The following is a 23,944-nucleotide window of genomic DNA, read 5'->3' as shown; positions in this document are numbered from 1 at the left end:
CCAACAGTATCTGCCCAAATCCCGGGAATCCCAGCACCCAGAAACATGATTCCAACTGTATCTCCCCAACCCAGGGAATTACAGAAACCAGAAACATGATTCCAACAGTATCTCCCCAACCCAGGGATGTCCAGAACTCAGAAACATGATTCCAACAATATATCCCCAACTCCGGGTCATCCAGCACCCAGAAACCTGATTCCAACAGTATCTCCCCAAGCCTGGGAATTCCAGAAAACAGAAACATGATTCCAGCAGAAACTTCTCAACCCCGGGAATTCCAGCACGCAGAAACATGATTCCAACAGAATCTGTCCAAATCCCGGGAACTCCAGCACCCAGAAACACGATTCCAACAGTATATCCCCAACCACGGGACATCCAGCACCCAGATACATGATTCCAACAGTATCACCACAACCCTGGGAATTCCAGTACCCAGAAACAAGATTCCAACAGTATCTTCCCAACCCCGGGTCATCCAGCACCCAGAAACATGATTCCAACAGTATCTCCCCAACCCCGGGACATCCAGCACCCAGAAACATGATTCCAACAGAATCTGTCCAAATCCCGGGAACTCCAGCACCCAGAAACACGATTCCAACAGTATCTCCCCAACTACGGGACATCCAGCACCCAGATACATGATTCCAACAGTATCTCCCCAAACCCCGGGAATTCCAGCACCCAGAAACATGATTCCAACAGTATCTCCCCAACCCCGGTACGTCCAGAACCAAGAAAACTGATTCCAACAGTAACTCCAGAACCCCGGGTCATCCAGCACCCAGAAACCTGATTCCAACAGTATCTCCCCAAGCCTGGGAATTCAAGAAACCAGAAACATGATTCCAGCAGAAACTTCCAAACCCCGGGAATTCCAGCACGCAGAAACAGGATTCCAACAGTATCTCCCCAACCCCGGGACATCCAGAACTCAGAAACATGATTCCAAAAGTATCTCCCCAACGCATGGACATCCAACACCCAGAAACCTGATTCCAACAGTATCTCCCCAATACTGGGAATTCCAGAAACCAGAAACATGATTCCAGCATAAACTTCCCAACCCAGGGAATTTCAGCACGCAGAAAAATGATTCCAGCAGTATCTCCACAACACTGGGAAATGCAGCACACAGAAACATATTTCCAACCGTATCTCCGCATTCTCGGGACATCCAGCACACAGAAACATGATTCCAACAGTATCTCCCCATCCCCGGGACATCCAGTACCCAGAAATATGATTCAAACAGTATCTCCCCAACCCCGGGACATCCAGCACTCAGAATCAAGATTCCAACAGTATATCCCCAACCCCGGGACATCCAGCACCGAGAAACATTATTCCAACAGTATCTCCCCAAACCCCGGGAATTCCAGCACCCTGAAACATGATTCCAACAGTATCTCCCCAACCCCGGGACAGCCAGCACCCAGAAACATGATTCCAACAGAATCTCCCCAACTCTGGAACATCCAGCACCCAGAAACATGATTCCAGCAGCAGCTCTCCAACCCTGGGAATTCCAGCACCCAGAAACATGATTCCAACAGTATGTCCCCAACCGTGGAACATCGAGCACCCAGAAACATGATTCCAGCAGTAGCTGGCCAACACCGGGAATTCCAGCTCCCAGAAACATGATTCCAACAGTATCACCCCAACCCTGGGAATTCCAGTACCCAGAAACAAGATTCCAACAGTATCTTCCCAACCCCGGGACATCCAACACCCAGAAACATGATTCCAACAGTATCTCCCCAACCCCGGGACATCCTGCACCCAGAAACATGATTCCAACAGAATCTGTCCAAATCCCGGGAACTCCAGCACCCAGAAACACGATTCCAACAGTATCTCCCCAACCGCGGGACATACAGCACCCAGATACATGATTCCAACAGTATCTCCCCAACCCCGGTACGTCCAGAACCAAGAAAACTGATTCCAACAGTAACTCCAGAACTCCGGGTCATCCAGCACCCAGAAACCTGATTCCAACAGTATCTCCCCAATACTGGGAATTCCAGAAACCAGAAACATGATTCCAACAGTATCTCCACAACACTGGGAAATGCAGCACACAGAAACAGATTTCCAACCGTATCTCCGCATTCTCGGGACATCCAGCACACAGAAACATGATACCAACTGTATCTCCCCATCCCCGGGACATCCAGTACCCAGAAATATGATTCAAACAGTATCTCCCCAAACCCTGGGAATTCCAGCACCCAGAAACCTGATTCCAACAGTATCTCCCCAACCCCGGGACATCCAGAACTCAGAAACATGATTCCAAAAGTATCTCCCCAACACATGGATATCCAACACCCACAAACATGATTCCAATAGTATCTCCCAAACCCCAGGACATCCAGAACACAGAAACATGATTCCAGCAGCACGTCCCCAACTCTGGAACATCCAGCACTCTGAAACATGATTCCAACAGTATCTCCCCAACCCCGGGACAGCCAGCACCCAGAAACATGATTCCAACAGAATCTCCCCAACTCTGGAACATCCAGCACCCAGAAACATGATTCCAGCAGCAGCTCTCCAACCCTGGGAATTCCAGCACCCAGAAACATGATTCCAACAGTATGTCCCCAACCGTGGAACATCGAGCACCCAGAAACATGATTCCAGCAGTAGCTGGCCAACACCGGGAATTCCAGCTCCCAGAAACATGATTCCAACAGTATCACCCCAACCCTGGGAATTCCAACACCCAGAAACATGATTCCAACAGTATCTCCCCAACCCCGGGACATCCTGCACCCAGAAACATGATTCCAACAGAATCTGTCCAAATCCCGGGAACTCCAGCACCCAGAAACACGATTCCAACAGTATCTCCCCAACCGCGGGACATACAGCACCCAGATACATGATTCCAACAGTATCTCCCCAACCCCGGTACGTCCAGAACCAAGAAAACTGATTCCAACAGTAACTCCAGAACTCCGGGTCATCCAGCACCCAGAAACCTGATTCCAACAGTATCTCCCCAATACTGGGAATTCCAGAAACCAGAAACATGATTCCAACAGTATCTCCACAACACTGGGAAATGCAGCACACAGAAACAGATTTCCAACCGTATCTCCGCATTCTCGGGACATCCAGCACACAGAAACATGATACCAACTGTATCTCCCCATCCCCGGGACATCCAGTACCCAGAAATATGATTCAAACAGTATCTCCCCAACCCCGGGACATCCAGCACTCAGAATCAAGATTCCAACAGTATATCCCCAACCCCGGGACATCCAGCACCCAGAAACAAGATTCCAACAGTATCTCCCCAAACCCTGGGAATTCCAGCACCCAGAAACCTGATTCCAACAGTATCTCCCCAACCCCGGGACATCCAGAACTCAGAAACATGATTCCAAAAGTATCTCCCCAACACATGGACATCCAACACCCACAAACATGATTCCAATAGTATCTCCCAAACCCCAGGACATCCAGAACCCAGAAACATGATTCCAACAGCACGTCCCCAACTCTGGAACATCCAGCACTCTGAAACATGATTCCAACAGTATCTCCCCAACCCCGGGACAGCCAGCACCCAGAAACATGATTCCAACAGAATCTCCCCAACTCTGGAACATCCAGCACCCAGAAACATGAATTCCAGCAGCAGCTCTCCAACCCTGGGAATTCCAGCACCCAGAAACATGATTCCAACTGTATCTCCCCAACCCGGGGAATTCCAGCACCCAGAAACATGATTCCAGCAGTATCTCCCCAACCACGGGAATTCCAGCACACAGAAACATGATTCCAACAGTACCTCCCCAACCCCGGGACATACAGCACACAGAAACATGATTCCAGCAGAAACTTCCAAACCCCGGGAATTCCAGCACGCAGAAACATGATTCCAACAGTATCTCCACAACAGTGGGAAATGCAGCACCCAGAAACATAATCCCATCAGTATCACCACATTCTCGGGACATCTGGGACCCAGAAACAAGATTCCAACAGTATCTGCCCAAATCCGGGACATCCAGAACTCAGAAACGTGATTCCAACAGTATCTCCCCAACCCCGGGACATCCAGCAGTCAGAAACATGATTCCAACAGTATCTCCCGAACCCCAGGACATCCAGCACCCAGAAACATGATTCCGACAGAAACTCAACAAACACGGGAGATCCAGAACCCAGAAACATGATTCCAACAGTATCTCACCAAGCCTGGGAATTCCAGAAAACAGAAACATGATTCCAGCAGAAACTTCCCAACCCCAGGAATTCCAGCACGCAAAAACATGATTCCAACCGTATCTCCCCATCCCCGGGACATCCAGCACGCAGAAACATGATTCCAACAGTATCTCCACAACCCCGGGACATCCAGCACCCAGAAACATGATTCCAACAGTATCTCCCCAACCCAGGGACATTAAGCACACAGAAACATGATTCCAACTGTATGTCCCCAACTCCGGGTCATCCAGCACCCAGAAACCTGATTTCAACAGTATCTCCACAAGCCTGGGAATTCCAGAAACCAGAAACATGATTCCAGCAGAAACTTCCCATCCCCGGGAATTCCAGCACGCAGAAACATGATTCCAACCGTATCTCCGCATTCTCGGGACAACCAGCACCCAGAAACATGATTCCAACAGTATATCCCCAACCCCAGGACATCCAGCACCCATAGACATAATTCCAACAGTATCTCCCCAACCCTGGGACAACCAGCACCCAGAAACATGATTCCAACAGTATCTCCCCAAACCCCGGGAATTCCAGCACCCAGAAACATAATTCCAACAGTATCTCCCCTACCCCGTGACATCCAGCACCCACAAAAATGATTCCAACAGTATATCCACAACCCCGTGACATCCAGCACCCACAAAAATGATTCCAACAGTATATCCCCAAACCCAGGACATCCAGCACCCAGAGACATAATTCCAACAGTATCTCCCCAACCCCGGGACAACCAGCACCCAGAAACATGATTCCAACAGTATCTCCCCAACCCCGGGACATCCAGCACCCAGATACATGATTCCAACAGTATCACCCCAACACACAGACATACAGCACCCAGAAAATGATTCCAACAGTATCTGCCCAAATCCCGGGAATTCCAGCACCCAGAAACATGATTCCAACAGTATCTCCCCAAACCCCGGGAATTCCAGCACCCAGAAACATGATTCCAACAGTATCTCCCCAACACAGGGATATCCAGAAGTCAGTAACATGATTCCAAAAGTATCTCCCCAACCCAGGGATGTCCAGAACTCAGAAACATGATTCCAACAGTATGTCCCCAACTCCGGGTCAACCAGCACCCAGAAACCTGATTCCAACAGTATCTCCCCAATCCTGGGAATTCAAGAAACCAGAAACATGATTCCAGCAGAAACTTCCCCACCCCGGGAATTCCAGCACGCAGAAACAGGATTCCAATGGTATCTCCACAACACTGGGAAATACAGCACACAGAAACATGATTCCAACCGTATCTCCCCATCCCGGGGACATCCAGCACCCAGAAACATGATTCCAACAGTATCTCCCCAACCCAGGGACATGAAGCACACAGAAACATGATTCCAACTGTATGTCCCCAAACCCCGGGAATTCCAGCAACCAGAAAAATGATTCCAACAGTAACTCCACAACACTGGGAAATGCAGCACCCAGAAACATGATTCAAACAGTATCTCCCCAACTCCGGGAATTCCAGCACCCAGAAACATGATTCCAACTGTATCTCCCCAACTCCGGGACATCCAGCACACAGAAACATGATTCAAACAGTATCTCCCCAACCCCGGGAATTCCAGCACCCAGAAACATGATTCCAACAGTATGTCCCCAACCGTGGAACATCCAGCACCCAGAAACATGATTCCAGCAGTAGCTGGCCAACACCGGGAATTCCAGCTCCCAGAAACATGATTCCAACAGTATCACCCCAACCCTGGGAATTCCAGCACCCAGAAACATGATTCCAACAGTATCTTCCCCAACCCCGGGACATCCAGCACCCAGAAACATGATTCCAACAGTATCTCCCCAACCCCGGGACATCCAGCACCCAGAAACATGATTCCAACAGTATCACCCCAACCCCGGGACATCCAGCACCCAGAAACATGATTCCAACAGTATCACCCCAACCCTGGGACATCCAGCACCCAGAAACATGATTCCAACAGTATCTCCCCAACCCCGGGACATCCAGCACCCAGAAACATGATTCCAACAGTATCACCCCAACCCTGGGAATTCCAGCACCCAGAAACATGATTCCAACAGTATCTCCCGAACCCCAGGACATCCAGCACCCAGAAACATGATTCCGACAGAAACTCAACAAACACGGGAGATCCAGAACCCAGAAACATGATTCCAACAGTATCTCACCAAGCCTGGGAATTCCAGAAAACAGAAACATGATTCCAGCAGAAACTTCCCAACCCCAGGAATTCCAGCACGCAAAAACATGATTCCAACCGTATCTCCCCATCCCCGGGACATCCAGCACGCAGAAACATGATTCCAACAGTATCTCCACAACCCCGGGACATCCAGCACCCAGAAACATGATTCCAACAGTATCTCCCCAACCCAGGGACATTAAGCACACAGAAACATGATTCCAACTGTATGTCCCCAACTCCGGGTCATCCAGCACCCAGAAACCTGATTTCAACAGTATCTCCACAAGCCTGGGAATTCCAGAAACCAGAAACATGATTCCAGCAGAAACTTCCCATCCCCGGGAATTCCAGCACGCAGAAACATGATTCCAACCGTATCTCCGCATTCTCGGGACAACCAGCACCCAGAAACATGATTCCAACAGTATATCCCCAACCCCAGGACATCCAGCACCCATAGACATAATTCCAACAGTATCTCCCCAACCCTGGGACAACCAGCACCCAGAAACATGATTCCAACAGTATCTCCCCAAACCCCGGGAATTCCAGCACCCAGAAACATAATTCCAACAGTATCTCCCCTACCCCGTGACATCCAGCACCCACAAAAATGATTCCAACAGTATATCCACAACCCCGTGACATCCAGCACCCACAAAAATGATTCCAACAGTATATCCCCAAACCCAGGACATCCAGCACCCAGAGACATAATTCCAACAGTATCTCCCCAACCCCGGGACAACCAGCACCCAGAAACATGATTCCAACAGTATCTCCCCAACCCCGGGACATCCAGCACCCAGATACATGATTCCAACAGTATCACCCCAACACACAGACATACAGCACCCAGAAAATGATTCCAACAGTATCTGCCCAAATCCCGGGAATTCCAGCACCCAGAAACATGATTCCAACAGTATCTCCCCAAACCCCGGGAATTCCAGCACCCAGAAACATGATTCCAACAGTATCTCCCCAACACAGGGATATCCAGAAGTCAGTAACATGATTCCAAAAGTATCTCCCCAACCCAGGGATGTCCAGAACTCAGAAACATGATTCCAACAGTATGTCCCCAACTCCGGGTCAACCAGCACCCAGAAACCTGATTCCAACAGTATCTCCCCAATCCTGGGAATTCAAGAAACCAGAAACATGATTCCAGCAGAAACTTCCCCACCCCGGGAATTCCAGCACGCAGAAACAGGATTCCAATGGTATCTCCACAACACTGGGAAATACAGCACACAGAAACATGATTCCAACCGTATCTCCCCATCCCGGGGACATCCAGCACCCAGAAACATGATTCCAACAGTATCTCCCCAACCCAGGGACATGAAGCACACAGAAACATGATTCCAACTGTATGTCCCCAAACCCCGGGAATTCCAGCAACCAGAAAAATGATTCCAACAGTAACTCCACAACACTGGGAAATGCAGCACCCAGAAACATGATTCAAACAGTATCTCCCCAACTCCGGGAATTCCAGCACCCAGAAACATGATTCCAACTGTATCTCCCCAACTCCGGGACATCCAGCACACAGAAACATGATTCAAACAGTATCTCCCCAACCCCGGGAATTCCAGCACCCAGAAACATGATTCCAACAGTATGTCCCCAACCGTGGAACATCCAGCACCCAGAAACATGATTCCAGCAGTAGCTGGCCAACACCGGGAATTCCAGCTCCCAGAAACATGATTCCAACAGTATCACCCCAACCCTGGGAATTCCAGCACCCAGAAACATGATTCCAACAGTATCTTCCCCAACCCCGGGACATCCAGCACCCAGAAACATGATTCCAACAGTATCTCCCCAACCCCGGGACATCCAGCACCCAGAAACATGATTCCAACAGTATCACCCCAACCCCGGGACATCCAGCACCCAGAAACATGATTCCAACAGTATCACCCCAACCCTGGGACATCCAGCACCCAGAAACATGATTCCAACAGTATCTCCCCAACCCCGGGACATCCAGCACCCAGAAACATGATTCCAACAGTATCACCCCAACCCTGGGAATTCCAGCACCCAGAAACATGATTCCAACAGTATCTCCCGAACCCCAGGACATCCAGCACCCAGAAACATGATTCCGACAGAAACTCAACAAACACGGGAGATCCAGAACCCAGAAACATGATTCCAACAGTATCTCACCAAGCCTGGGAATTCCAGAAAACAGAAACATGATTCCAGCAGAAACTTCCCAACCCCAGGAATTCCAGCACGCAAAAACATGATTCCAACCGTATCTCCCCATCCCCGGGACATCCAGCACGCAGAAACATGATTCCAACAGTATCTCCACAACCCCGGGACATCCAGCACCCAGAAACATGATTCCAACAGTATCTCCCCAACCCAGGGACATTAAGCACACAGAAACATGATTCCAACTGTATGTCCCCAACTCCGGGTCATCCAGCACCCAGAAACCTGATTTCAACAGTATCTCCACAAGCCTGGGAATTCCAGAAACCAGAAACATGATTCCAGCAGAAACTTCCCATCCCCGGGAATTCCAGCACGCAGAAACATGATTCCAACCGTATCTCCGCATTCTCGGGACAACCAGCACCCAGAAACATGATTCCAACAGTATATCCCCAACCCCAGGACATCCAGCACCCATAGACATAATTCCAACAGTATCTCCCCAACCCTGGGACAACCAGCACCCAGAAACATGATTCCAACAGTATCTCCCCAAACCCCGGGAATTCCAGCACCCAGAAACATAATTCCAACAGTATCTCCCCTACCCCGTGACATCCAGCACCCACAAAAATGATTCCAACAGTATATCCACAACCCCGTGACATCCAGCACCCACAAAAATGATTCCAACAGTATATCCCCAAACCCAGGACATCCAGCACCCAGAGACATAATTCCAACAGTATCTCCCCAACCCCGGGACAACCAGCACCCAGAAACATGATTCCAACAGTATCTCCCCAACCCCGGGACATCCAGCACCCAGATACATGATTCCAACAGTATCACCCCAACACACGGACATACAGCACCCAGAAAATGATTCCAACAGTATCTGCCCAAATCCCGGGAATTCCAGCACCCAGAAACATGATTCCAACAGTATCTCCCCAAACCCCGGGAATTCCAGCACCCAGAAACATGATTCCAACAGTATCTCCCCAACACAGGGATATCCAGAAGTCAGTAACATGATTCCAAAAGTATCTCCCCAACCCAGGGATGTCCAGAACTCAGAAACATGATTCCAACAGTATGTCCCCAACTCCGGGTCAACCAGCACCCAGAAACCTGATTCCAACAGTATCTCCCCAATCCTGGGAATTCAAGAAACCAGAAACATGATTCCAGCAGAAACTTCCCCACCCCGGGAATTCCAGCACGCAGAAACAGGATTCCAATGGTATCTCCACAACACTGGGAAATACAGCACACAGAAACATGATTCCAACCGTATCTCCCCATCCCGGGGACATCCAGCACCCAGAAACATGATTCCAACAGTATCTCCCCAACCCAGGGACATGAAGCACACAGAAACATGATTCCAACTGTATGTCCCCAAACCCCGGGAATTCCAGCAACCAGAAAAATGATTCCAACAGTAACTCCACAACACTGGGAAATGCAGCACCCAGAAACATGATTCAAACAGTATCTCCCCAACTCCGGGAATTCCAGCACCCAGAAACATGATTCCAACTGTATCTCCCCAACTCCGGGACATCCAGCACACAGAAACATGATTCAAACAGTATCTCCCCAACCCCGGGAATTCCAGCACCCAGAAACATGATTCCAACAGTATGTCCCCAACCGTGGAACATCCAGCACCCAGAAACATGATTCCAGCAGTAGCTGGCCAACACCGGGAATTCCAGCTCCCAGAAACATGATTCCAACAGTATCACCCCAACCCTGGGAATTCCAGCACCCAGAAACATGATTCCAACAGTATCTTCCCCAACCCCGGGACATCCAGCACCCAGAAACATGATTCCAACAGTATCTCCCCAACCCCGGGACATCCAGCACCCAGAAACATGATTCCAACAGTATCACCCCAACCCCGGGACATCCAGCACCCAGAAACATGATTCCAACAGTATCACCCCAACCCTGGGACATCCAGCACCCAGAAACATGATTCCAACAGTATCTCCCCAACCCCGGGACATCCAGCACCCAGAAACATGATTCCAACAGTATCACCCCAACCCTGGGAATTCCAGCACCCAGAAACATGATTCCAACAGTATCTTCCCAACCCCGGGACATCCAGCACCCAGAAGCATGATTCCAACAGTATCTCCCCAACCCCGGGACATCCAGCACCCAGAAACATGATTCCAACAGAATCTGTCCAAATCCCGGGAACTCCAGCACCCAGAAACACGATTCCAACAGTATCTCCCCAACCGCGGGACATCCAGCACCAAGAAAACTGATTCCAACAGTAACTCCAGAACCCCGGGTCATCCAGCACCCAGAAACCTGATTCCAACAGTATCTCCCCAATACTGGGAATTCCAGAAACCAGAAACATGATTCCAACAGTATCTCCCCAACCCTGGGACATCCAGCACCCAGAAACATGATTCCAACAGAATCTGTCCAAATCCCGGGAACTCCAGCACCCAGAAACATGATTCCAACAGTATCTCCCCAACCCCGGTACGTCCAGAACCAAGAAAACTGATTCCAACAGTATCTCCCCAATACTGGGAATTCCAGAAACCAGAAACATGATTCCAGCATAAACTTCCCAACCCAGGGAATTCCAGCACGCAGAAACATGATTCCAACAGTATCTCCACAACACTGGGAAATGCAGCACACAGAAACATATTTCCAACCGTACCTCCACATTCTCGGGACATCCAGCACACAGAAACATGATTCCAACAGTATCTCCCCATCCCCGGGACATCCAGTACCCAGAAATATGATTCAAACAGTATCTCCCCAACCCCGGGACATCCAGCACTCAGAATCAAGATTCCAACAGTATATCCCCAACCCCGGGACATCCAGCACCCAGAAACATGATTCCGACAGAAACTCCACAAACACGGGAGTCCAGAACCCAGAAGCGTGATTCCAACAGTATCTCCTGAACCCCGGTACGTCCAGCACCCAGAAAACTGAATCCAACAGTATCTCTCCAACCCCGGGCCATCCAGCACCCAGAAACCTGATTCCAACAGTATCTCCCCAACCCCGGGACATCCAGCACCCAGAAACATGATTCCAACAGAATCTGTCCTAATCCCGGGAACTCCAGCACCCAGAAACACGATTCCAACAGTATCTCCCCAACCGCGGGACATCCAGCACCCAGATACATGATTCCAACAGTATCTCCCCAAACCCCGGGAATTCCAGCACCCAGAAACATGATTCCAACAGTATCTCCCCAACCCCGGTACGTCCAGAACCAAGAAAACTGATTCCAACAGTAACTCCAGAACCCCGGGTCATCCAGCACCCAGAAACCTGATTCCAACAGTATCTCCCCAATACTGGGAATTCCAGAAACCAGAAACATGATTCCAGCATAAACTTCCCAACCCAGGGAATTCCAGCACGCAGAAACATGATTCTAACAGTATCTCCACAACACTGGGAAATGCAGCACACAGAAACATATTTCCAACCGTATCTCCGCATTCTCGGGACATCCAGCACACAGAAACATGATTCCAACAGTATCTCCCCATCCCCGGGACATCCAGTACCCAGAAATATGATTCAAACAGTATCTCCCCAACCTCGGGACATCCAGCACTCAGAATCAAGATTCCAACAGTATATCCCCAACCCCGGGACATCCAGCACCCAGAAACATGATTCCGACAGAAACTCCACAAACACGGGAGTCCAGAACCCAGAAGCGTGATTCCAACAGTATCTCCTGAACCCCGGTACGTCCAGCACCCAGAAAACTGAATCCAACAGTATCTCTCCAACCCCGGGTCATCCAGCACCCAGAAACCTGATTCCAACAGTATCTCCCCGATACTGGGAAATCCAGAAACCAGAAACATGATTCCAGCAGAGACTTCCCAACCCAGGGTCATCCAGCACCCAGAAACCTGATTCCAACAGTATCTCCCCAAGCCTGGGAAGTCCAGAAATCAGAAACATGATTCCAGCAGAAACTTCCCAACCCCGGGAATTCCAGCACACAGAAACATTATTCCAACAGTATCTCCACAACACTGGGAAATGCAGCACACAGAAACATGTTTCCATCTGTATCTCCCCAACCCCGGGACATCCAGAACTCAGAAACATGATTCCAACAGTATCACCCCAACACACAGACATACAGCACCCAGAAAATGATTCCAACAGTATCTCCCAAACCCCAGGACATCCAGCACCCAGAAACATGATTCCAGCAGGATCTCCACAACCCCGGGACATCCAGCACCCAGAAACATGATTCCAACAGTATCTCCCCAAACCCCGGGACATACAGCACCCAGAAACATGATTCCAACAGTATCTCCCCAACCCCGGGACATCAAGCAGCCTGAAAATGATAAGGTGCAGACAAAGAGTCCATACAACTTGCTACCCACTATCCAGCAACATCGTGGCTAAACCCTGGAGCTCCCTCTCCTATGACAGTTGGGAAGCATCTTCACTGGAAGAAGAGACTCAGAATGCTGGAGGAACTCATGTGCCATTCAGCATCTATGGAGGGGAGTAAACAGTTGAGGCAGAAATTTGTAAATTTAGCCAGCTCCATCTTGGTCACTGGCCTCCCCAGCATCAAGGACACCGTCAGAAGTTGGTGCCTCAAAAACGTGTCATCCTGCATTAAACATCTCCTTTAACCTTGCGCTCTTCTAATTGTTACCGTCACCATCAGGGAGGAAGTACCGGAGTTAGAGAATATACACTCAACATTTCTGCAACAGGTTCTTTCCCTCCAGCATTAGATTTCTGAATGGACGTATATATGTATATACATTTCTGTATATATACATTAATATATATAGTTATTTATTTATTGTGATTTGTAGTTTTTAGTCTTTTTTGTTATGTATTTTATTGTACTGCTACCTTAAGACCTTAAATTCAACAACAGGTGCCATTGAGTCTGATTCTGACATTCTTGGCCAAGACTGGTGAAGGGTCTCAGCCTAAAACGTCGACTGTTATTCCTGCCAATAGAAGCTGCCTGACCTGCTGAGTTTCTCCGTCATTTTGTGTGTGTTGCTCTGATTTCCAGCACCTGCAGAATCTCTTCTGTTTATCTTCTGCAGAAAGATGGCAGAGGTTCTAATAAGGCTCCCTGTCACCCGCTTAAGCGCAGTTAAGAGTTGGGCAATGAATGCAGGCCTTGAGTGTCACATCCAGATCCAGGGACAGTGAAAAGGAAGTAAATGAAGCCAGAACCATGGCTAACCCAGGTTAATGAGCACAACTTGAGTGCTTTCCTGTTGTAGTGATGGTACATTGCAGCCAATGATATTTTCTGCTGTCTTGACAGTTCACACAGTGATTTCAGAGTGTTTGCATCTTGTGTTACGTCACACTGACCTAGATTCTGAGCAACTATACTGCCGAGTGCCCAAAAAAAAACAGTCACCAACAGTATGTTCTGCCTTCAGCTCAATAAACCTGCCAGAGCAGCTTGCAAGGATTTTGTTCTGTTGTTTTTTTAACCGTCCTTATGTTCCTGCCGTGGTTTGTAGAAACTCGAGCCTGCAGTTATTAATTTAAAAGAAAGCTCATGATATGCTGGCATCACCACTTCTCAGTGGTGAGTAAATGTTGGTTTCCTCCAAACATTCTCTAATGCCACAAGACCGGTTAAGACTGCAATTGATCTCTGCTGTCCCTCAGCAAAAGTTGCCCGATTTCCTACCACCACTGCGTTAAAGGTTGTGACATTCAGAAACTACAGCAAACTGGCAAGGCAGCAGAAAATACCTGTCATCATTGCACGACTCACGTGATTCCAGGAAAATGAAGTGGGCAGGAAAATCATTGTGGACACTACCCACCCAGAAAACTGCCTTTTCCAAAAGCTCCCTTCTGGAAAGTACTGTAGGCCTACCAAAACAAACCCTTCAACCATCTTAAATGTTTCTTCCCCAGGCAGTTAATTTGATCAAACAAACACAAAATTCTGGAAGAACTCAGCAGGCCAGCCAGCATCTATGGAAAATAGTAAACAGTCAATGTTTCAGGCCAAGACCCTTCGTCAGGACTGAGAAGGAAGGGGAAGAGCTGGGAAGTCGACTGGTGAAAGAGATTAAGGGTTGGAGAAGGGAGAGTCTGACCATGGAAGGCCATGGAAGAAACAGAAAGAGGAGGAGCACCAGAGGGAGATGTTCATGCCATCAGGTTGGAGGCTACCCAGATGGAATATAAAGTGTTGCTCCTCCAACCTGAATGTGGCCTCATCACAGCAGTAGAGGAGGTCGTGGAATGACATGTCAGAAAGGGCCTCTTCTACTGCCACAGTGAGGCAACCAGATGGCATGAACATTGATTTCTCGAACTTCTGGTAATGCCTCCTCCTTCACTAACCCCTATTCTCCTCTTTCCTCTCTCACCTTATCTCTTTACCTGCCTATCACCTCCCTCTGCTGCTCTTCCCCCTTCCCTGTCTTCCACGGCCTTCAGTCACCGCACCGCAAACACATTCAACGATGTTTATATTGTAAATACATGCTGGTATTTTATTCCAGATCTGTACTTCAACTTGATTTTTATATAATTCCTTATTCTTTATAATTGTTGAATGTTGTTTTTCATTGCACGTTGCGCGCCCTGACCAACACACCACGATAAATTCCTAATACACCTAAATGTATATGCAGATAATGTTGATCCTTAAAGCTATTACGGTGTGATTTCTCTTTTACATTTGTTTGTCCATCTTTGGCTGTGTGCAGTCTTTCATTGTATTTCTGTTCTACAGTGAACACCTGCAAGAGAATGAATCTCAGGTTAGTGTTCGGTGCCTTGTATGTACTTCGATAATAGATTTCATTTGTATTTGATCTTTGACATTACAAGTCGTTTCTCTACTTCTGTTATGCACCTGCAGTAAACGTGAAGGCCAGCTTACTGATTCCCTAACTTTTTGTGCTCTTCACCACATTTGCATTTTCTGCCATTCTCTGACTGTGCGGTCTGGGTACAACATGACTGTGTGCAGTTGAAAGGTTGTCTTAAGAGATTATCAACAGTTCAGGTCAGCGACCCTGTGTCTAATGCAGCCAAAATTGCTCAGGACCCATACAGGTGCAGGCCCAGAGCTGTGGCCAAAAGCCTCTTTGAACTCCTGGCCGTTGAAGAGGAATTATCAGAATCTAGTCACCCTGACTGTGGCTGGCGAGCTGACTGGTTTCATTGCTGAGCGGTGAGATTACAGGGCACAGCTGCTCGTGGCGTCAGCACTGTGCCTGTACCAGCATGCACTGGCATCGCCTGGACAGCTGCGATATGAAGGCTCTGTCTGAGCTTTGCGTCTCCTGAAGTAAAACTGGCTCCGCCACACTAGCAGGTGTAAGTGTTTTCATAAGTCATCCCAAAGTCCCAAAATATGAAAATATGTGCACAGTGAGGAAAAAAACTAGATACTATATAACTCACACAAGTGCTGGAGGAGGGCTGCAGGTCAGGCAGCATCTATGGAAATGAATAAGCATTTGGGCTGAGGCAGAGAAGGAAGGGTTCATGACACTGGCCAGAACTCATGCATGCAGGGCTGCACAAGGACCCAGAGGCATCCAACTACAGGCAAACCTGGACATTTTGAACATCAGCTGATTGGTGAGCCCTCAGAATGGGAACACACCGTCATGCAGAACCACAGTTTGAGTGCCACTGTAGATCAAACATCCTGACAGGGCCCCAGCCACCCTGAAAAGGAAAACAGATTAGAATCAGAAGAATTTAATTGTTTACAATAGGTACAATTAGGTACTGTTTAACTGGGTACAATTGGGCAGCTTGGGGTCATTGGCCAGAAGGCCGGCTACCATGTGATATCCCTGAATAAATAAATAGAGAGATACAGAGATGTAGATATAGATGTAGTTATAGCCAGGTAAAGATAGATAGTTAGAGAGAGAGAGATAGGTAGATAGACAGATAAATGATAGATAAATAGAAAACTGCAATAACAAAGGCAGCACTTCAGGAAGTAACTCACTGTAATATAAATCGGTTCCCTCAACTCTGTGCAAGAGAGGTTTTAATTCAACCAATGCTTATAATCCATTGCCAATGAGAAGCTTTGCCTTGGCCTTTAGAAGTGGGTAAAATTTTCAGGTTATAGACAGCAAGAGTTGTGGAATGAGAAATCCAGCACTGTGGACAGGTAACAAAGGACTTACCCAGTCTAGGCCCCCACTCCACGCTCAAAAGCCAGCGGCCAAGATCATACCCAGTCTAAGCCCCCACTCTACGTTTGAAGGCCAGTGGACAAGGACATCCCCAGTCCAGGCCCCCACTCCGCACTCGAAGGCCAGTGGACAAGGACATCCCCAGCCGAGGCCCCCACTCCGCACTCGAAGGCCAGTGGACAAAGACATCCCCAGTCCAGGCCCCCACTCCACACTCAAAGGCCAGTGGACAAAGACATCCCCAGCCTAGGCCCCCACTCCGCACTCGAAGGCCAGTGGACAAAGACATCCCCAGCCTAGGCCCCCACTCCACACTCAAAGGCCAGTGGACAAGGACATCCCCAGCCTAGGCCCCCATTCCACACTTGGCCAGTGGACAAGGACATCCCCAGCCTAGGCCCCCACTCCACACTCGAAGGCCAGTGGACAAGGATATCCCCAGCCTTGGCCCCCATTCCACACTCAAAGGCCAGTGGACAAGGACATCCCCAGCCTAGGCCCCCATTCCACACTCGGTGAACAAGGACATCCCCAGTCCAGGCCCCCATTCCACACTCGGTGAACAAGGACATCCCCAGCCTTGGCCCCCACTCCAAACTTGAAGGCCAGTGGACAAGGACATCCCCAGCCTACGCCCCCATTCCACACTCGAAGGCCAGTGGACAAGGACATCCCCAGCCTAGGCCCCCTGTGGTGAACTACATATACCTGTCTGGACAAGCCCCCTGCTGACTGCTCCTGTGGCTCCTCCCACAGACCCCGGTATAAAGGCGATTGAGGCCTGAGCCCGACCCTCATTCTCCAGGATGTAGTATGGTGGTCAACTACTGCTTGTTCTTTCTTCCAGTCAATAAAAGCCAATATCTCGACTTCACGTCTCAGAGAGAGTTATTGATGGTGCATCAATTTTATTGACTGGAAGTTTTAAAACATGGAAAGCGTTTTACGTCCAGAAAGGTTGGATTTGGACCCCCAAGCCCCTGAAGCAGCTCTTGCCTTTGAACTCTAGCTTGCATGCTTCCAATCATACTTGGAGGAGGTTAGTGCAACTGAACCCACTGTTATGCACAGAATTCTCCTCTCGAGGGTCACTCCGAAAGTTTACTCACTTATCAGAGGCCTACCGACCTACGGAGGGGCACTGGATGCCCTCAAAAAACAGTATCTGCGGCCGGTGAACACCGTCTACACAAGACATCGCTTAGCTACACGACGACAGTGACCTGGAGAGGCGAGCGCCAAGTTTCTCCGAGCCCTACAGACACTCGTGCGAACTTGCAATTGTAAAACACTCACGGCGGAACAGCATGCAGAGCTCCTGGTACGAGACGCCTTTGTTACAGGGATCAGGTCAGTGTACGTACGCCAGCAGCTGCTGGGAAAAGCCGAACTTACCTTACGCTCGGCGATCGAGACGGCCGACACGCTGGAGGCTGCTCTGCACAACGCTGACGCTGTCCGGCCGCGCGATCCCCCACCGGTTCCATGGACACCTCAGACCCCGCCATCGCCGGTTCCCGCGAGCGAATTCGCCAATGCTGCTGCCAGTCGCGATTCCACGAACTCCCCGAACCCGACCACAGCTGCAGCCAGTCGCAAGCCCGCGCAGTGTTACTTCTGCGGACTCGAAAAGGACCCCCGAAAACGCTGCCCGGCCCAAGAAGCTACCTGTTCCAGCTGCGGGAAGGGCCATTTCACCAAGGTCTATAAGTCTAAACCACGAGCGGGGTCAGGCAGCGCTGTGTGTGAGGCGTGGGGGCAGCCATTTTGCATGCCCAGATGGGGGCGACCATCTTTGTAGGCACCAACATGCCCCGCCCCCGATTACTGGGCACCAAGACGGCGATTCAACTCTGGCCTCCATAACCCTCAACCAAAGCGCTCCACGCCAGCTTGCAAGGTCAATGATGGACATCCTGGTGGAGGGACACAGGACATAGGCAGCACTGAGCGTTTTATTAACCCGGACACGGTGCAACGCTGTGGACTCATAACACAGCCGGTAAGCCAAAGGGTCGCCATGGCTTCTGGGTCGCATACAACAGACATCCGGGGGGGGGGGGGGGGGGTTGTGTAGCGACACCAGTGGTACAGGGCACAGAGTATCTGGACTTTGACTTACTGGTCATGCCTCAACTGTGTGCCCCTGTGCTACTGGGGCTTAACTTCCAGAGCCACCTGAAAAGTGTGACTATGGCATATGACAGGCCCCTCCCACCACTCACTGTCAGGAATCCTCAGTTTTGTGGGACTTTGTCATATACCCTGCTACTGACCACACACACACACCGACCCACACATCCCACCCAACACCATGCCAACAGCCGCGCTACTGACACCACTTGCAGCCTCTCCACCCTCAAGATCCCTCCCCCATGGCTGTTCACCAACCTGACCCCTGACTGTAAACCTGTGGCAACTAAAAGCAGGAGTTACAGCGTGGGGGACAGGGGCTTCATTAAGTCGGAGGTGCAGCGGCTGCACAGGGAGGGGATCATTGAGCCAAGCACAAGTCCATGGAGGGCCCAGGTGGTCGTTGTTCAGAACGGGCAGAAAAATAGGATGGTTGTGGACTATAGCCAGACCATCAATAGGTTCACGCAGCTTGACACGTATCCCCTACCCCACATCGCGGATATGGCCAATCAGATAGCTCAGTACAAGGTGTACTCGACCATAGACCTAAAATCTGCTTACCATCAGCTACCCATCTGCCCAGAGGACCACCCCTGCACCGCCTTCGAGGTGGGCAGCAGGCTCTATCACTTCCTGCACGTCCCCTTCGGTGTCACAAATAGTGTCTCTGTCTTCCAGAGGGAAATGGACCAGATGGTGGACCAGTGCCAACTGAAGGCCACATTTCCCTATCTGGATAACATCACCATCTGTGGTCACGACAGGCCGGATCACGACATTAACCTCCAACGATTTTTCCAAGTGGCCAAAGCCCTGAACCTTACTTATAATAGGGACAAGTGTGTGTTCGGAACCACCCAACTCGCTATCCTTGGGTATGTCGTGGAAAACGGGGTCATTGGCCCTGATCCCGACCGTATGTGCCCCCTGTTAGAACTCCCTCTTCCCACCACTCTCAAAGCCCTCAGGCAGTGCCTGGGCTTTTTTCCTATTACACCCAATGGGTCCCCCATTACGCAGACAAGGCCCGCCCCCGGTCAAATCTACCACTTTTCCCCTCTCTGCCGAGGCCCGCGCGGCCTTCAGCCGCATTAAAGGGGACATTGACAAAGCAACGATGCATGCGGTAGATGAGACCATTCCCTTCCAAGTAGAGAGTGACGCCTCCGACTTCGCGCCGGCTGCTACCCTCAATCAGGCAGGAAGGCCAGTAGCATTCTTCTCTCGTACCCTTCAAGGCTCTGAAATTCGGCACTCCGTGGTGGAGAAAGAAGCCCAGGCCATAGTGGAAGCTATTAGGCACTGGAGGCACTATCTCGCCGGCAAAAGGTTCACCTTGCTGACCGACCAGCGCTCGGTTGTGTTCATGTTCAGCAACCAAGAGCGGGGCAAAATCAAAAATGATAAAATTTTGCGGTGGAGAATCGAACTCTCCACCTACAACTATAACATCCTGTACCGGCCTGGAAGGCTCAATGAGCCCCCTGATGCCCTATCCCGGGGAGCGTGTGCCAGCGCACAACTCGACCAGCTATACGCTCTCCATGCAGATCTTCGCCAACTGGGGGTCACCCGATTTTACCATTTCATGAAAGCCCGGAACCTGCTGTACTCCCTTGAGGACATCAGGACGATGACCAGGGACTGCCAAGTCTGCGCTAAGTGCAAACTGCACTTCTACCATCCTGAAAAGGTGCAACTTATCAAGGCCACCTGCCCCTTTGAGCGACTGAGTGTTGACTTTAAGGGCCCCCTTTCCCTCCACCGACTGCAATGTCTACTTTCTCAACAATATTGACGAGTACTCACGGTTCCCCTTTGTCATCCCCTGCCCCGACACCACTGTCACGTCCGTCATAAAAGCTCTGCGCCAGCTCTTCACTCTGTTCGGATATCCCTGCTATATCCACAGTGATAGAGGGTCCTCCTTTATGAGTGACGAGCTGCGCCAGTACCTGCTGGTTAGGGGCATTGCTACTAGTAGGACCAGGGGTTATAATCCAGGGAAATGGACAGGTGGAGAGGGAGAAAGCCACAGTGTGAAAGGCCACACTTATAGCCCTTAAGTCAAAAGGGTTGCCGGTCTCTTGATGGCAGGAGGTCCTCCCTGTGGCACCCTACTCTATCCGCTCTCTGTTATGTACGTCCACCAATGCCACCCCTCACGAACGCCTATTTTCTTTTCCCAGGAAATCTGCCACTGGGACCACCCTACCAGCTTGGCTGATGTCCCCAGGGCCAGTGCTGCTCCGGAAACATGTGAGGAGCAATAAATACTCCCCGCTGGTCGAGAGGGTTCACCTTCTACATGCGAACCCCCAGTATGCCTATGTGGTCTTACCTGATGGGCGGGAGACCGGAACCAGCACAACCACTGTCTCCGGTACAATCACCACCGGTGCTACGTAGATCGCAGCGACAGATTCGACCACTTGATAGACTTAACCTGTAAATATACTTGTAAGAAACTTCGCCCCATAGGGACTCTCTTTTAAAACCAAGGGGGGGGGGGTGGTGAATGTGGTGAACTATGTGCCTGTCTGGACACGCCCCCTGCTGACTGCTCCTGTGGCTCCTCCCACTGACCCCGGTATAAAGGCGATTGAGGCCTGAGCCCGGCCTCTCAGTCTCCAGGATGTAGTATGGTGGTCAACTACTGCTTGTTCTTTCTTCCAGTCAATAAAAGCCAATATCTCAACTTCACGTCTCAGAGAGAGTTATTGATGGTGCATCACCCCCACTCCGCACTCGAAGGCCAGTGGACAAGGACGTCCCCAGCCTAGGCCCCCACTCCACACTCAAAAGCTAGCGGACAAGGAAATCCCCAGCCTAGGCCCCCATTCCACACTCGAAGGCCAGAGGACAAGGACATCCCCAGTCCAGGCCCCCACTCCACACTCGAAGGCCAGTGGACAAGGACATCCCCAGCCTAGTCCCCCATTCCACACTCGAAGGCCAGTGGACAAGGACATCCCCAGCCTAGGCCCCCACTCCACACTCGAAGGCCAGTGGACAAGGACATCCCCAGCCTAGGCCCCCACTCCACACTCGAAGGCCAGTGGACAAGGACATCCCCAGCCTAGGCCCCCATTCCACACTCGAAGGCCAGTGGACAAGGACATCCCCAGCCTAGGCCCACACTCCACACTCGAAGTCCAGTGGACAAGGACATCCCCAGCCTAGACCCCCACTCCGCACTCGAAGGCCAGTGGACAAGGACATCCCCAGTCTAAGCCCCCACTCTACGTTTGAAGGCCAGTGGACAAGGACATCCCCAGCCTAGGCCCCCATTCCACACTCGGTGAACAAGGACATCCCCAGTCCAGGCCCCCATTCCACACTCGGTGATCAAGGATATCCCCAGACTAGGCCCCTGCTCCATATTTGAAGGCCAGTGGACAAGGACATCCCCAGCCTAGGCCCCCATTCCACACTCGAAGGCCAGTGGACAAGGACATCCCCAGTCTAGGCCCCCACTCCGCACTCGAAGGCCAGTGGACAAGGACATCCCCAGCCGAGGCCCCCACTCCGCACTCGGCCAGTGGACAAGGACATCCCCAGCCTAGGCCCCCACTCCACACTCGGTGAACAAGGACATCCCCAGTCCAGGCCCCCATTCCACACTCGGTGATCAAGGATATCCCCAGACTAGGCCCCTGCTCCATATTTGAAGGCCAGTGGGCAAGGACATCCCCAGACTAGATCCCCACACTACACTTGAAGGCAAGAGATATAGATGGGTGATAGATGACATCTGTGATTGTCAAGCTGGCCCAGGCGAGGAAAGCACAATGCCGTTGCTTTGGCACCCGTGGAGTTTGTGTCTCAGCAGCTAATCTAGTGGGTCAGTACTAAGATCGATCAGAAACCAGGAAGTTACAGCCCAAAGGCTGAATCCTGGAGTCTGGATGCCAGAAGGTCTGTCATCCATTTGGTGGACTATCCACGTGTGCATGGGAGAGATGAAAGAGGCTCATTTTGCTGTTGTTTTGTGCTTTTTGTTCTGTTTCATTATTGTTCTGCTGAACTCGTTGGACTTGGCATGTTGGCATCTTGCAGGCTTTCCCCAGCACACAACCTCGGTCAGCTCCACCATGGACTTCAGACTCCCTAGCATCCAGGACACCTTCTAAAGGCAATGCCTCAAAAAGGAGGCATCGATCTTCAGTGACCCCCATCATCCAAGGCATGTACTCTTCTCAGTGCTACCATCAGGGAGGAGGTACAGAAGCCTAAAGACACACACCAAAGTTTCAGGAACATCCCCTTTCCCCCTTCATCAAACTTCTAAGATGACAAAGAATCAATGAACACTTTCTCAGTACTTTATCCCTCACTTTTGGAACTCCTTATTTGATGTATCTAATTTATTTGTATATACTTACTGTAATTTAGATAGCCTTTTATATATTGGTGAGACCCGACGCAGACTGGGAGACCATTTCGCTGAACACCTACACTCGGTCTGCCAGAAAAAGCAGGATCTCCCAGTGGCCACACATTTTAATTCCATGTCCCATTCCCACTCTGATATGTCTATCCATGGCCTCCTCTACTGTCAAAATGAATCCAAACTCAGGTTGGAGGAACAACACCTTATATACCAGCTGGGTAGCCTCCAACCTGATGGCATGAACATTGACTTCACTAACTTCCGTTAATGCCCCTCCTCCCCTTCTTACCCCATCCCTGACATATTTAGTTGTTTGTTTTTTTCTCTCTCTCTCTCTGCCCATCACTCTGCCTGTTCTCCATCTCCCTCTGCTGCTCCTCCCCATTCTCTTTCTCCTGAGGCCTCCGGTCCCATGATCCTTTCCCTTCTCCAGCTCTGTATCACTTTCGCCAATCACCTTTCCAGCTCTTAGCTTCATCCCACCCCTCAGGTCTTCTCCTATCATTTCGCATTTCCCTCTCCCCCCACTACTTTCAAATCTCTTTTCTTTCAATTCCTTTCATTTA

The sequence above is a fragment of the Hypanus sabinus genome, chromosome 21, assembly GCF_030144855.1.
Source record: "Hypanus sabinus isolate sHypSab1 chromosome 21, sHypSab1.hap1, whole genome shotgun sequence".
Taxonomy (NCBI): domain Eukaryota; kingdom Metazoa; phylum Chordata; class Chondrichthyes; order Myliobatiformes; family Dasyatidae; genus Hypanus; species Hypanus sabinus.
The sequence above is the reverse complement of the archived record's forward strand: the minus strand, read 5'-3'. Positions refer to the sequence as shown.